General features: G+C 35.5%; 1 protein-coding gene and 1 long non-coding RNA gene across 3 annotated transcripts in view; both read left to right on the top strand.

Annotated features, from left to right (window-relative positions):
* Positions 1 to 17,297, top strand: part of STOX2 (storkhead box 2) — a 165,760-nt gene that overhangs the window by 1,137 nt on the left and 147,326 nt on the right. The window lies entirely within an intron of this gene.
* On the top strand, positions 14 to 15,534 carry LOC117680197 (uncharacterized). Its single transcript, XR_004595567.3, has 2 exons — positions 14 to 441; positions 14,777 to 15,534. It is a non-coding gene; the product is annotated as an uncharacterized LOC117680197 (long non-coding RNA).

The following is a 17,297-nucleotide window of genomic DNA, read 5'->3' as shown; positions in this document are numbered from 1 at the left end:
GGTTTCCTCCTCCTCGTTGCGCTTCTCCCCTTTGCGCTGGCTGCCCTGCTCTTCCGTGGCTCTCTGTGGGCTTTTGGGGAGGCTTTTGGCGGACGCGGTACTGTACGCGCGCACTTCGTGGTCTAAAGGGAACAGTGCAACTTTTTAACCTTTTTAGCCATCACACTAGTGCGAACTCTCGCCTACTTTTGTCCCCCCTTCCAGCTTCAGCAGAAAGCATAACTTAAGGGAGGTTTCGGCAGGTCTGGTAGCCCTTCGCTTATCAAGCTTGTCTTCAGCTAACTCTTTAATTGAATGGTTGGCAAATTACACACACATTTTTGCGGCCTGTTTCCAAACCCCTTTCAACCCCCTGCATCAGTATCTAAGGCGAAAGCTGACTTTTTTGCATTAGGACAATCTGCTATAGTAAAACTGCATCCTGAGTTTGTGTTTGCAAAGGTAGATATGACCTGGTACCTGAGTGCCATCCGGATTTGGAAATTTCACTGGTTTTTTTTTTTTTTATTGTAATGAGATAACGCTGATTTCTTTGCAAAACCCTATCTATAAAAGAGTTAATTTGTATACCAGGTTTCATAAGTGGTTTTCTCAGGTTGTTTCAGAAAATGTTACATTTTTTGCTGTTAGTAAAAAAGTATTTTATGTTGCTCAATTTTTTTTTAGTGTGGTATGCACATTATGGTATACTTTCAGGAGCCGTAGGCAAGATTGAAATGGTGGGAAAACATCTTGGAAGAAGGCATTAAGCAAACTGGATTATTGCCAAGAAAAGCACATGAAATGTGTCCATGTAATTCTGGAGTTCACCTCAGATAATAGACTTATCTTTTCTTTCTTGTCTAACTTGCTAGCTTGGTTCTCTTGAGTGAAACAGAATAAATGGCTGAGAATTCTGATTTTAAAAATTAGCAGTCACTGAGCATTTTTGCATTGAATAGGTTTGAGGTTAGAGTCTGGTATAAATTATCTTGACTTCCAGAAGTGCTGACTTCTGAGTAAAAAATTTTAGGATTGTATTGTGAATAGAACAAAGACTATAATTCTCTCCCCTCACACAGTGCCCTTTATTAAGTAATGTGGCATGGAGATGACTGAACAGATTTGGTTTTGGCTGCTTACAACTTTTATTGTTATGCCTAACAGCATATTGGTATTTGCATTTCCCTAATTAACCAAAGTAGCAATATTGAATTGATATTGATACTCTTTGGGATGTAGAGTCAACAGTCCAAGTTAATATATTTTTTGTTATTTACTGATCAGTAGGAGACACTACAGCTAATCCTCACTTAAGAACCCTAATTGAACCTGACAACTCTGCCTCTAAGCAAAGTGGTATCTAAGTAGGAAATAACTTGATGGCAGCTGTGCTTTCTGTCTAGAAAGACACAAGACTAATCAGTTTTACACCTTTGGTTTTTGTTTGCCTCCTAACCACTTCACCTCTTGGAATGCTTGAGATCCTTTTTGTTATCTTGTACACATTGAAAGCAATGCCGTCATACCACCAGTCCAAGGCTGGAAGCTGCCAGAGTCCTACACAAACAGTTAACTCTTGAAATCTCAGAAAAAGCAAATGATTTCTGTAGGTAATCTCTCCTTTGCCTGATCTTTTTTCACTACCGCCATTCCATTGCTTTCAATGTGCTGAAGTGCAAACACCTTAGTCTCTTGCAATCTCTTCCTCTCCAGTCTCTCTGTTCTGTAGGATGGGAAGGATGTAGGATGGAAAAAGAAAAGAACATAGAGGTCAAGGTGTACTGACTGTAATAATGATCATTTGACTGAAGAAAGCTGTGAAGGTTGTAAATGGGCTGTAAAGTTATTTTTTTCAGTCCGCATAACTTTGAAGGTTGGTAAAGCCTTTTAATGGAGACTACCTGGAGAGTTTTCTTGGCAAAATTTCAAAAATAGCTTACTCTTGCCTTTTCCTAGGGCTGGGGAAGAGTCATTAGGCCAGCTGACTTTCCTGGCTTCTAGACTTGATGGCTTAACTACTACATCAGATGGTTTTCACACAGTGTCTGGAACAAAACAATGACCCCCATGTAGTGCCTCCTAATGGTCAGTAGCTAATATGTTTAAAGTTACATCACCCCTCCCCTTAAGGGAAGGCAATCCTGAGGCCTCTAATAGGAGGCCCATAATAATAAAATTACAAAACACTTCCTAATGTGAGAGCAAATAGGAAAAAAAGAGTACCTGCAATACTTTCTCAAACATACTTTTAAAAATCTATTATAAACTTTTTTCCAGCATTGCCATCATGATCCGTATTTATCAAGACATTTCTCCCAATAGTCTGTTATTAGTTTGTCATATTTTATTACCATAATGGCCCTATTTGATGAGGACTGAAATTGTATGTTTATTTATTTATTTTATTTCATCAAGCATGTATTGGATAACAGATATAAGTATAGACATAATTATGAATACATGAGATGGATACAAATAAAAGGGAACATTACGACAGGGATGGTGCACTTATTTATGCCCCTTAAAGACCTCTTAAGAATGGGGTCAGCTCAACAGTAGATAGTCTAAACTTAAAGTTCTGGGGGTTTGGGGAAGAAACCAAAGAGTCAGGTAGAACATTCCAGGCATTGACCACTCTGTTGCTGAAATCATATTCTCTCCACATCTTTCGATCTTGCACTATTTAAGTTTTTCTATACTTTGGCTGGTGTCAGCTTTGATGGTAAACACAAGGTATGCCTTCTGTAAGTTGTTTTTTCTGGCTTTTGGATTTACATATCTGATTGACCTTCTGCCACCTGCATTTATACAACAATGATTTTTCACATAATGATTTTTCTAATATGGAAGTCAGACAATAAGAAATCTATACAGAGATCTAACATGTACAGACAGAACAAATTCCTTTGTATTAAGTCATATAACGTAGAAATGTCTTCTCTGAATGGTTGAGGCTCTTTGGAAGTTCAGCTCCATCATATAAATTGAATTTGACCCTTTTTTTTAATTGTATTTTTTTAATTTGAGCCTTTTAATGGATTACATAGGAAGCATATTCCATGTCTCAGATATTCTGCTTCTCTTTAGTCTTGTCACAAATCCATCTCGTAGTAGTTCTTTATTAGTAAAGCATCCTATTTCCTTCAGTACTTGGCATATTTATTTTAGACTTGCAAAAAGAGTCATGTTAAATATCTGATATAAAATACTAACAGAGGAATCATTCTATTTCTTCAATTTTTTTGGGAAGGTTCTGGCTTTTATTACTGTGGTTTTCCTAGCTGATTTTTTTGTGTGCTTTGAAATATATTTTGCTTGAAAGTCTCTTTAAGTTTATTTTGTCATGAAAACAAAATGCAAAATTTGTAGATTATATATTTTAAAATACTATTTGTAATGTAGATTGAGGTAAAAAAAAATCCATGTCTCTTTAAGATTTTGTAGAAGTTGAACAGAAGATCCCATTACTGGCCAATCCAGCTGGGACTGCTGGAAGTTGGTTGACAGGCACATATTCTCTTGCATAGAAAATATGTATTGGGCCAAATGAATGGAAGAATAAGGATAGAAAGATAATTACTGAGAAATAATTTGCCAAGTTATACCTCTTCATAGTTTTAACTTTTTAATTTTTTTAAAAATTCTACATTATTTGTAAAGTATCTTCAGAATGATTTTGTTCAAATGGAACATTGACCCATGAGTTGACATAAACAAGTGAGCTCCAAACCATCATTTCCTCCTTGAACCCTCCCTTGTCTCCTTTGCAGAAGACAGTTTGCTATTACATCTAACTTCAAAAGAAGAATTGCAACTCATAATCAGATTTACATTTTAGACTTGAGGGCAAGTAGAAACCATAGCATGCCAGTTTAGCTGAATTAGTAAAAGTACAGAAGAACAAAGAGCATAATGACAGGATATGGCATAGTGTGCCCATGTTTGAAGCTTGGATTACTGAATTATGGCCAGATATTACATCAGAACCCAAGACAATACAAGACATGAGGCATTTTTCATCATCTTGTACTGAAAATGCATATTACTTTAAGATATAATACATTTAAGTTATATAGTAAAAGCTTATAAAATAAACATAATTGGCAATCAGAGAAGCAGCACCAGCAATACAGAATACATAGAAGTAGAATAATCAAGTTGAAGTATTAGAACCTTAAGCAAAAAATGTTTCTGCACAGTAATTAGTGAGTCAATCATGTTTCTCTGAGTGAAAGATTTAAGTAATTGTACAGTCCCCAAAGGGGAAATCTTTCTGCAGTTGAGAATGATCTTTGCTTCTAATCTTGGAATCATCATGCTTTTTGAAATTTGTAGCAGTGAAGTTAGAATGTATGTGTATGTGTTTAATTATAATTATATTTAATTGTATATATAGGAAAAATGTTACAGTGGCTAATTTCTATCTGGAGAGCTACAGTATAAATGGTCAGTAAGCTAAGACTGGTCAATAATTCTAAATAGCAAGATTTTTTGAGCAAAACAAGGAAGGCTTACAGAAAATCTGGGAATGAAGCTTTAATATTCCTTGTCTTAATGAGTACCGTTTAGGTTTTCTCTGTCTGTCCCTCTCTCTTCATGCTTGCTAGTAAACCTATTTTAGTACCTTGTAATTATCTGAATGGCTACTGCACATGAGGAAAATCTTTATAAAATGTTTTATAAGTGGCATTTGCCCTCAGCAAGACTAGCAAAAATGTTTAACGACATGTCCGCCAAATGTTGGAAATGTAATCAGACTCTAGTACTTATTATCATATGTGGTGGACATGTATGAAAGCAAGAAACTATTGGACAACAATACACACATGCAGTGGTGGGATTCAATTTTTTTAACAATCGGTTCTGTGGGCGTGGCTTAGTTGGGGGTGTGGCTTGGTGGTCATGTGACCGGTGGGCGTGGCTATCTGCATAGGGACTACAGGCGGCTGAAAAAAGTCATTTCTGACTGGTCCTCGCACTTTTGACCGGTCCTCGCACTTATGACCATCCTCACATTTATGCCTGTTGTGGCATTCTTAACAACCGTGTCACTCATTTCACAACTGCTTCTCTTCATCATGGTGACAAGATAGGGCAAAAATGTAAAATGTGAGGACAGTCGTAAATTCGAGGACTGGTCAAAAGTGTGAGGACCAGTCAAAAATAACTTTTTCAGCCCTCTGAGTAGTCCATATGCACAAAAACCCAGAGGGCTGAAAAAAGTGATTTCTGACAGGTCCTCGCACTTTTGACCGGTCTTCGCACTTATGACTGGTCATCATTTATGCCCATTCTAGCATTCTTAACAACCGTGTCACTCATTTCACAACTGCTTCTCTTCACCATGGTGACAAGATAGGGCAAAAACGTAAAATGTGAGGACAGTTGTAAGTTCGAGGACTGGTCAAAAGTGTGAGGATCAGTCAAAAATAACTTTTTCAGCCCTCTGAATAGTCCATATGCATAAAAGGATACAGCAATAGAGAGGGATGAAGGAAGGAAAAGGAAATTAGAGTAGGAGTGAGGGTAAGAGAGGGAGGAAGAGAGGAGGAGAAGGAGAAAGGAAGAGGAAGTAGGGAGGAGAAGAAGAAGGGGAGGAAGAGAAAGTAAGAAGGAAAGAAAAGAGAGAGGTGGTAGGTTTGAGGAGAAAGATTGCTGTACAATAAAAAAGATGAAAGGGAAGAAAGGCAACCCCAAACAAATATAAAGATATTAAGATAAAGAATGAATTGTTAAACTTTAAAGAATAAAAGAGAACAAATATGAATAAATAACAATAATTAGAAACACACATACAAACATACAATGTATTTTCTTTGAACAGAGTATTTGGCCGGTTCACAAATTTAAACAGTGTTTAGTCATTTCAATTAAATTTACAATTTCTATATTTCCTTTTTGCCATATTTATTCCTCATCTATTTTTGTAAAAAACCAATATTACCCTTCATCTTCATCTCTAATCTTAATCAAATTCAATTTTTCCCTTCTATATTATATCCCTTCCCATTGTCATCTATTTTTATATCCATCCTCACATTGGTTAATTATGTAATATTACAGTTGTTTAATATAAATTCAACATTTTAATATAAATCAATTAGTTATATAACTACCTTTTTTGTATATTAATCAATATGAACATGAATATATACAATTATTTCCATGCAATCCAATTTCTTACAAATCAATTAATTATATTTACCAATAATAATAAACCAAATAATTTCCCCCATATATTCCTCCAAACCACAACTTAACCATTTCTGCTTTCAACACAATATACAATTAATAGTATCTCAATTATTACAATTCCCTAGTTAAATAGAGCTTTTTTTCTTTTGTGTTTTAAAAGCTTGAACTCTCCTCTTTTCCCCTAAACTTCCCATTGTTTGCACCTACCTTTTTTGGTGAGGAAAAAGAAAAGAAATCTGCCTGCCTAATTTTCCAACGTTGCAGCAACAGCAAAGCCAACAGCCTGCTTTACTTTCAGTTTCGTTTTTCAGCATAGCTAGGGGGAAAAAAATCAGCACTCTTTGCAAGCAAGCAGCAGAGCCCTGAGCAAAACAGCTGAGAGCAAATCAGCTGAAAGTCGGGAGCCGATCTAAGCATGGGCTAATTAGCCTATGCTGAAGCTCCGCGGGCCAATAAAATTACAAAAAAACACCGAACTGTTTGTTAAATTGTTGGCTCGCTCGCCCACCACTATTTATTGGCAATAAATAGTGGTGCGGAGGGGCGGGGCAAGGGGCAGGGCGAGCCAGCAATTTAACAAAGGGTTCGGCCGAACCCCCTAGAACCGGCAGAATCCCACCACTGCACACATGGCTGGAAAAGGCGTTTAAGCAGCATATAGATTTAAAGCCAGAAATATTTTTGTTAGGCATAATACCAGAAAGCTATGATACAGGGACTATATACTTAATGCTACATGTATTAACAGCAGGGAGAATTATATTTGTACAATACTGGAAAAATGAGAACTTCACACCAGATGAAAACATAATTTGGAAAATTATGCACTGTGCAGAGATGGATAGATTGACATTGAAAATAAAAGATAAAGGAAATACAGAGTACTTATTCAATGTGGAATAGGTTTTATCAATGTTTAGAGAAGAGGTAGAAATTAGATGAAGAAAGATTATTGTTATAAGTAAAATATGAATGTTTTTAATTATAAGTATGCTAGTACAATTAATATGATCATAAATAACCTAATATAATTATAAATATGGTTGTAATTATTACATGTATTACCATTATTACTATAAGTATATCTGTTTTTTCCCCCTTTTTTTGTAAAATGAAATGCCCGGACAATACACTGTCTTCAAAATATTTATATATAAATAAAAAACTTGACTTAAAAAAAAATGTTGAGACTGGCATGCAAAAAGAAGCGGTGACAGGAAAATAAAGAAAAGGTGTTTGATGGGCCATATTCTAACCCCAGATTGATGTTTTGATGTATCTCAAATCTACCATATGCAGTTGGCCAGGTTGGAGCACTTAACCAGAAACATATCATGGGATGACATAAGAAATAATAAGTGATTTCTTCTCCTTTATTGGAAAACTTAACTCCCCACAGATGCTTTTAGTGGCTCACTGAATCAAGTGCCCAATTGCAAACATTTCTATAAGGCTTAGCACTTAATGCAAAGAAATAGACTTACTGGAAAATATCAATATTAAAGTTAACAAATTCTATGGTAAATAACTGCTATAGTTCAGAAGCCAGTTTCCTCAGAAGATTATTTTCTTTCCCAAACAATCCATTTTCAAGAGACGTCTGTTCAATAATTGAACTCAACGGGTCCCAAAATAGTTCTTCAGAGTGAGCTTGGCTGGAATATTGTCCATTGTTCATAAGCCACCAAGCGTGAGAAGGAGAGGAGCTATTAAACAGCACTCTGAGCTGAAGCTGAGTGTGCACATTTTTCACTTTCTGCACTCTCCTCTTCTTCAAATTAAATTAACTTTCCACTAATCTTCTCTCTTGTGAATGGTCTTTGTGATACTTTTCTAGTCATAAGATGGTCATTGTAGAAATGTCCATTAGATATATTACATTAAAAACAATTACAAATGGTTACTGTCATGTTCTAATAGTTTCTTGAACCACGGAATCTTACTTTCACTGAGGAAGTAATAATATATATTATTTCATAGTAATAGTAGATCTTGATAAGGTATTTATCTTTTGCATCTGTTTTAGGATTGCTAAGAAAAACTGATTATTCTACCAGTTATTTTTATACTGTCAGACTTGGAAGTCTATAGGATGTTTAATATCCTCAAACATCAATTTCTTAAGGGATCTATTTTATGGTATAAATCTTAATTAGCATTCAAATCTTGTGCTAAAATATTTTTTGGTCTGAAAGAAATTGTAATTAGAGCCATAGAGGGTCATTGGGACTCAGATGACATACAAGTTTAAAAATTATGATTTGTTGCAATTAGCCAGAGATTAAGACTAGATTTGGCATTTTTATCCACCTGTTGAGTCTTTCGCAAGGATCTGGAATAGGTAGATGTTGATGTTGGATGGTGTTAAAGTACAGGTAGTACAGGTAGTACTCAATTTATGACCCCAATGGAGCCCACATTAATGACCCCAATGCAGCCCAAAATTCCTGTTAAGTGAGTTTTGCCCCATTTTATGACTTTTTTTCCATAGTTGCTAAGTGAATCACTGTGGTTGATAAGTTAGTAACCTGGTTGTTAAGTGAATCTGGCTTCTCCATTTACTTTGGTTGTCAGAAGGTTGCAAAAGGTGATCACATGACCTTGGGACACAGCAACGTCATAACTATAGATAGAAATTAGCCAAGCATCTGAAGTTTGATCAGATGTGAAAAGCAGTCATAAGTCACTTTTTTCAGTGCCGTTGTAACTTTGAATAGTCCCTAAATAAACTGTTGTAAGTCAAGGATTACCTGTATTGCAGGACGTAAGCTGTTCCGAGTAAAGCTGCCTTTTGCAATTGACTGATTACAATGGTATTCAAGTGGTGTTCCAGTTTTTATTATATACATAACATATGAGGTCACAGATGCCAGTTCTTTAGCTGGTGTTGGTTTTCATATGCATCGAGTTCTAACAAATCTGCATAGTACTATATATGTGCAGATCCAGTGTGGCCATTTTAATTGACAGATGGGAATTTTGCCAATGCACAGATTTTTTAAGTGCTTTCCAAGATTTTTTGGTATGGTACCTAGTGCCAATAACCACTGGAACCAACATAGTCAGTTTGTGCCATAATCTTTCAACTTTGATTTTCACATTTTGATACTTATCCAATTCTTTGTCTTCTACTCAACTACCCCTTTGTATTGCCACATAAATTATCTAAACCTCCTTCTTTTTAATCACAGTTAAATCTGATGTATGATGAGCCAAGACTTTATATACTTGTATTCAGAAATCCCACAATATTTAACCTGCTCAGCCTTGATTAGTTTTTCAATTATATGTTTCCACTAATTTTTCAAATTACACACGATTATTTTACAGATTTTTCAGTAAATCATTTTGGCAACTGTGTTATGTTGTTTATATTCCAGTGATGGCTAACCTTTTTCTCTTTGTGTGCCAAAAGTGCTCATGCTCGTGCGTGGCAGTGTGCGTGCGTGCCGGCACCCATAATGGAATGTGTGCGCCCCCATGCATGTGCGCATGACCCCCCCCATGCATGCCCTCCAGAGGCCGGAGATGGGCCCATTTCCGGACTTCTGGGAGGCCAGTTTTTCACCCTTCTCAGGCTCTGCACGGGCCCTGCACTTACCTAGCATCCATAACAGGCTACGTGGAGACTCCTGGGAGCCTCCTGGGCCCAAAAATGGGCCATGGGGGGCTGACGCCATGCTCACACCTCCCCGCGCATGCGCGCATGACCCCTGCCCCTTCCCGCATCGCATGCGTCTCCTGCATACACCCTGTCCCCTACACATCCTGAAAATCAGCTGGCCGGCAGGAGGTGCATGGGCATGGAGCTAAGTTCGGCAACGGCTCGCATGCCCGCAGAGAGGGCTCTGCATGCCACCTCTGGCACGCGTGCCATAGGTTCGCCATCACGGTTATATTCAATTTGTGATCTCCTTGCTTGAGCCTAATGTATTGTCTACTGTATCTTCCATTCCTTTGCACAATCTGCACTTTGAATCAGTTGATAAGTTCTCAATTCTGGCCTTGATTGCATTAATTTGAACAGTTTGTTCTTAAGCCAAAATCAAGGCTTTAGTTTCTTTTTTTAATGTTCCAGTTGTAAGCCTTTGCCAGATTATCTTTATCCACTTTCCCCTTAGTCTTTTATAGAAATTGACCATGTGATACTTTTTCTTGCCAGCATTCTGTCCATGTTTTTATTATGTTGTTTCGATATTCATGTTTCATTTCCTGTACATTCAATAAATCCCAATTTTTAACTTGTATCAATGCTTGTTCTTGGCTGTCTTTTATGTCATCAGCCAATCTGTCTTTGACAGTTTTTGACTTGAAGTAGATCTTTTCTTCCATTTTTGCGGAGCAGATATAATCTATAGCTACAATTGGATGTAAACTAGTCAGATATTTGAACCCAAGCCACACAATTGATGATTTCCAGGAAATGTCCAGTTTTTAATTCCTTTTCACTCCATTTTAACTATTTCTGTTGTTATTATTAATTCCATTTGATTTTTTACTAAATTCATCTTCAAATTCTTTTATCTGTACAGCATTTTATTATAGTTTTTTTGAGTTTCTCATAGACCTTTCCAAAATTGGATTGTTTCCTTTTTGTTTGATTTTCCATTTTCAGAACTTCTATTCCCATTTATAGTTTGGTAGAATGGCCTCTGATCTGATTGAAATAGCTATTTTTACTTAAATTCAATGATTTGTACTTCATAATGTTCAGCTATTTGTGTTATTTGTTGACATTCACATCTCAGAACAGATTACAAACCACCCACTATTTTTCTACCATTGTTTGCAGATTTTTTTTGTGTGTGTGTGTCAGGCAATTTTTTTAGTACATTGATTTACACATCCATATTCATAGTATGACACCTTCTGGTGTTTGCTACAAATCATGCAGGTTTCTAGCCAGCAACATGATATCATCTGCATACGAAAGTGCATGTACTTTCCTGTCCCCAGTCAACACACCCCTGATGTCAGCACAGGCATGCTTTCATTTATGGATAAATATATGCACTATGGAAATGTCATACAATCTTACCTTGCTCAGTGTAGAGTCTCTCATTAAGTTTTCTATTTATTATCATGTGTTTTCTTCTTGCATTTAGCAACCAATCTTCAACTACCAATTTGACCCAATGGGGGAAATTCTACTCTGGAGGTAGCTGATAAATTGAAAGCAGACTCTACTTCCCTTCCTTCGGTCTCTGTTCCCCACTCACCCATCTTTTTCTTTTTTTTTTTTACATTTTTATGTTTACATTTTTATCAATGTTTTTTCTTTGTTTTCTTTCTCCTTGTTTGTTTTATTGTTCCATTATTTTGTTTTGCTTAAACTTCCTTTTTATTTCTTTGTTTTTGTTTTTTGTTGCAAGTCACCTGGAGTAGCCCCATGGCAAGGTAGGCAGCAAATAAATATAATAATACTAATAATAACTACACATTCATACAAAACATTACATAATTCAAAAGTATTCATTTTATTGTATGCTTCGCTTAAATCTTTACAGTCTTTTCCTTTTCTGTAAACATTATGCAATACGTTTCTGTCATCATCTCCTGGTATGTCCCAGATCCAAAATTCTTATCACCCTTGAATCTTTCACTGATTCTCTTCATCTTTCATCACAAGTCAGCAGATCAATCATGCTTTTAGGCTCATATTCAACACTGTTGTATGTATAGTACATATAAATATCCTGTATTTAAACCATGTACTTGAAAGAAACAGACATTTTTGAAGACACTCATGCCCCAATGATCATTCTCATTTATTATCGTGTGTCCTTTATCCCTATTTGCTCATCCCTTAATGTCAAATCTAATTTTTTTTAAAAAAAATTGGATTATATTTATTCAGAATGTTGCAATTCCCTCCCCTCCTCCCCAAAAAATCATGTTTTCTGGAATGTGACATGCAACTGTCACTAAGAGATTTCTATTTTCCTCTATCCACAATAACCTAAATGACACCAGTTCATAATTTTTGGCGTATAATTTAATCCATTTTACTAGTCTCTGCCCCTCCAGCAGAAGCACCAGTCCAACACTGAGTTAATGATCTTCACAATTCTTTTCCTCTAAATGGATCACCAGTCTTCAATCTTTTTTTCCAATAACAGGTTTGCCCTCCACCGCCAAGAATGGCTCACTTACAGAGTCAGATGCTCAACTTCCCATCACTCCAATATTTCTCTTAGACTCCCTCTAATGTGGTCTTTGCCAATAATTTTGAAATATGTTTTAGCCTTTCTATTGTACTGGAGCAGATTGCAGATTTTTAAACCCTAATTGTTGAGACAAGAATAATTCCTATAGTAAAATCTAAAATCAAATGGTCTGCATTTGATGTCTATTGTCTGCATTTTCAACCATATTTGAAATTAAGCAGCTCTTTTCCAGATAGAATCTTGACCAAAATGTTTGGAACATGTGTGGTTTGGTTGCCACAAATCATTTGAAACCTACAGTTCTTTGCATAGAATAAAATATTCAGCACATGACAACCGATCAATTATCTCTATTACATTCGTCCTCTTTCTATTACAAATAGTTCTGGATTATTGACCACAATTGGGACCAAAAATCCAATTTTAAGTCATTGCAGTCATAAGTCAAGGCACCCATGTAACTGGACCTTTTTTTTATTTTACTTTTTTCACAACAGTTGTTAAGTGAATGACACAGTCATTAAGCGAACCCATTCTTCTGAGAGTTTTTTTTGTCAGAAACCATCACAAATCATAGTCATGTGACTGCAGAATAGTGCAACCAATGTTAAGATGAGCTAGTTTCCGAGAATCATTCTGTCCAAATACTGAAAGTAAAATAATTAATAAAGCAGACCATAAATATGAATTTCAGATTTTAGAAATCCATAGTATATGCTCCTGAATCAGACTTAATAAACTTTCCACCTTCTACTGTTATCCAAACTAAAATGTACATGAATGGATGCAGATAAGTCTCTGCTTAAATGCACTAGATATATTTCAGCCAAAAGTTACAAAAGTTTTAAGTATATTTAATTTTTTTCTCTAGAGCACAAAAATGTTGTTCCTTTCTGCATCAAATATGTATAATCCCCAAATTTGAATACCATATGAAATTCCCTGTTTTTGCAGAAAGCTTTTCATTTTTAACTTTGTGTATCTGTCTGTGTTTGTGTGTGTGCATGTATTTGTATGCATGCATACATATGCTGCAAGGTGAAGGAAAGAACAATGAACTTTCCAACACAGCATTTCTTTGAGTTGCTTTTAATTTTAGGCCTTGAACTGCATAATAATTATGTTAGGTATTTTATTTGTCAGAACTTGTTTTTAAAATTTCTTATTTTGTATAATTGTTCATCAGATTGTAGTTCATGATAGTGAGCTCAGTTTTTATTGATGCAAAATAGATTCACACCATGAGCATCGTAAGGATCAGAATTTGTACACAATTTTGTAAGTATTTTCTTACAATAAATAAGATAAAATAAATAAGAATTTTCAACTTATCATTAGGAAAAGAATTCAGCCACAATTTGATTCCTATCTAAGGTCTTATTCTTGCCACTTTTTATGGCAACTATTGCTATAGTAGCACATGAATACTTTCCTTGTAATCATAAATGTTTGTGAATAATTTATTTTATGAATATTAATTTAAAGAAAAACAATTCAGTCAAAAACCATACATAGATATATTATACAAAATTTTGCTAATACTTGCATATTCTTGAATTAAATCAGGTCTTTTCTCATGAAAAACAACCACAGCAAGTATAAATATCATTTATCTGGTGTTCCTTTTGCCTAAGAAGGGTTGATATTAGATGACTCATGCATAGTCTAAATCTCTTCAGTCTAGTATTAACTAGCCAGAAGACTGGTATCAGATGACAAGATTCCTAGTGTAATACAGTAACTGCTTAAAGCAAGTTTATCTTGTACATTGAATAGACCAATTTGGACAACTTAATCCTTGATGTTATTAACATTGCTTTAGTTGAGAGATCCTTGATTTCAGTGTTTTCAACGATTGAGAAATTTGAAAATGAATAGAGGACTCTACAGTTGCTTTAAGAACAGAGTATAAACCCAGCTGTACAGTTATTGCACTGTGCATTTATAATTGCATCTCTCTCACAGACCCTACTGGTTATTACTCTGTTCCATGTTGATATTCTACATCTCATGCAAATATATTAGAAGCTTGTTGATAATCAATATATCTTATATTTCAGGGAATGTAACTTGATAGTTGAGAAATTAATCTGGGGAAAATGGGTTGCATCATTTTAATGAAAATAGTGATTGGTTAAAGATGGGGAAGCAGAGAATCTCACTAAATGGACAGATCTTGCAATGGAAATATGTTAGCAGTAAATTTCTATAGATACTTTTATTGGGAATCATGATTTTAACATTCTGCATAAATTACCTAGAATTAAGCAGCAGAAAAAGTTACCAATCTTGAAAACATTAAACATAGTTGAATCTGATTAATATTTGAAAGGGGCGGGGGGCAATCAGGAAGTCATTGTTGTACACTAGGCTGGGAAGTCAAGAAAACAACTTTGAAGATGGCAATAACAATCCATTTCTATTTGTTGCAGAAAACAAGTCCTCCTTTGTCAGCAGGAGTTGAGTTGATCTTCCAAGATTTTACCTGATAATAGCAAGCTATGATGGCTCCAAAATATTCTCCAACTAGAGGAATTAAACTAGCAAATATGAATCAGTCTAAGCAAGTCTTGAAGTTGTGCTCGTTAGACCAAAGAAAATTCATCTCATATTTGTGTTGCTAAGATCTCAGCTAGCAGTCGTTGATGGATTGTGAAATTACAAATGTTTGGGCAAGGAAAATGCCACCTTATTATGCAACTACTGTCAAAAGGCAAATTCCACATTGAGAATTATCAAGAAAGGAGTATCAAATGAGTTGCCAATATCATAATGTTTTAATATAATGTATAATGTAACCACACATAGATTCCTATGTTGTATTACAAGCTTATAAAAAATCATAGACTTGAAAAAGGTGCAGAGATTAAATAATAACGAGGGTGGAACAATTCCATCTGACATAAGCACAGTTAGTGGTTTCTTTAGTTTAGAACAAAGGTAAGGAAGTATATATACAGAGATACATAAATGTTAACTTTACCAAGTAGACCAGAGAGGAAACACCATCAGATCAGCTAATTCTATTCGATGTTACATTAACAGATTCTTACAAGTCTGGAAAGTACATTTCTTCTCCCATCCCCTTTATCCTTGAGAAATTAGGAAGGATCTCTTATAAGCCTTCTGTCTGACTTCTCTCCAGTTTGGATTATGTTGTTTCAATAAAAAAGAATATTTGTAACTCAAAGTTGAACTGTGGAGTCCTTAGTGCTCTCTGAGCTTGATTGTACAGATGTTTCATTATCTGGCTATCAGGTATAATTTTATCTGTAATATTATGTGGAGATGATCTTCAGAGACTGAAGGTCTAGAGATGCTGCCTAGGGAATGGTCAGATAAGAGATAGCATAATGGAGTCCTTGATGCTTTCTGAGTTTGATTGTTTTATTGCAGACATTTCATTACCCATCTAGGTAATATCTTCAGTGCTAAAAGGGGTTTGCTATCTGTTTATACATAGTAGCTTGCAACTCTGGGCCAAATCTCCCAGGTCATTTCCACATACCATTGCAGTAAAATTATATCTGATGCAGAGGAAAAGGTGATTGTTTTCTTTATTATAATTCTATTAATTAGAATCCAAAATAATTTAGCAGTTTGCAGAGTGAGATGAGCAACAATATAAATTCAATAAATGAATGTTAGAATGATATACCAGATGGATTTTTGTCAGCTCAAATTATTTCTTCTTAAAATGTCTTAAAATAAGACATACAGGTAACTGTTTACTTTTCATGTTGAGGAACTTTTAAAGCTTCAGAGTAAAGTTAATCAGCAATCTAATTCATTTGCCCTTTATCACAATCCAGTAAAGTCCTACACAAATGTAGTATGTGGTTTTGTTTTGAATGTGTAGCTCTGAATTGTATTTGGCAAATGATTAACAAGAAAGAACTTTTTTTTTTAAAAAAAAATGCTTTTGATCTAAACTACCAGGGACATTCATGCATTCTTTCTCTTCTGGGACTCTTCAAACATCTCTAAAATGAGCATAATTATGGAAAGGTAATGTGATGAACTGGATGGAAAAGATATTACAAGGGACTTTTTGAAATTTCCCCATGTCTGGAAGCTTGCTTTATTATAATTTGAAAAATGAAAACTTGAATAAGATGACTGAGGTCAAGTTAGTTATCAAGAAATGAAAACTTTTATTTTTTATGAAACAAACTTCAAGCAATTTATTTACATTAGGAAGCAATAGCAACTGTACACTAGGAATTAAAAGAAATTGATGCTTAGAGTTGAGAGTACAAGACCCGTCAGGTACTTGGATAGTATCCAGGAAGATTGTGGCACTGATGAAGCTTAGATGACTAGATATAATAAGAAAGACATTGGCCCCAGTCATGATACATAAACATTTATTGTGGAAACATTTATTAATCAATTTGCTTCAAGGTTTATCAAAATAAGAATGGGAAGATGTAGTTACGTTCATATTGCTTTTATTTATTAGCCTGCAAGTATATAGATTGGAAAAAAATACATTCTGTATTTCTTCTGTGCCATATCTGCTGGAAGTTGGGACTGAGTTGACATGTCAGTACTTATCAGTAAATACATGTCAGTACTTATATATTGTAATTGTAGCCTAGGGTAGATTTCCCCAACTTGTTGTCTTTTACATAAGTTAGAAATCAGTTCCCAACTAGTTGGGATTTTTGGTAGTTTTTTCAAGATGTTCGAGGAACAACTGGCTAGAAGAAGAGTGATCTAGGGTATGGGGTGGGTTCTACTTACCTTTGCCATCGGTTCGCAACATGATTGTGCAAGCACCCTTGCTTTGCTCACGCGTGCCTTGCTTCTGCGCATACACAGATCACTGATGACGACATCCGAGGCGGTGGACAGGGTCTCCCGCCAGTTTTACTACCGGTTCTTGCAAACCGGTACGAACCGCAGGCAACCCACCATTGATGCAGATATTAAGAAACAGATACTGACCTC

The sequence above is a fragment of the Pantherophis guttatus genome, chromosome 8 (assembly GCF_059756535.1).
Source record: "Pantherophis guttatus breed Tessera chromosome 8, ASM5975653v1, whole genome shotgun sequence".
NCBI classification, from domain to species: Eukaryota; Metazoa; Chordata; class Lepidosauria; order Squamata; family Colubridae; genus Pantherophis; species Pantherophis guttatus.
The sequence above is the reverse complement of the archived record's forward strand: the minus strand, read 5'-3'. Positions and strand labels throughout refer to the sequence as shown.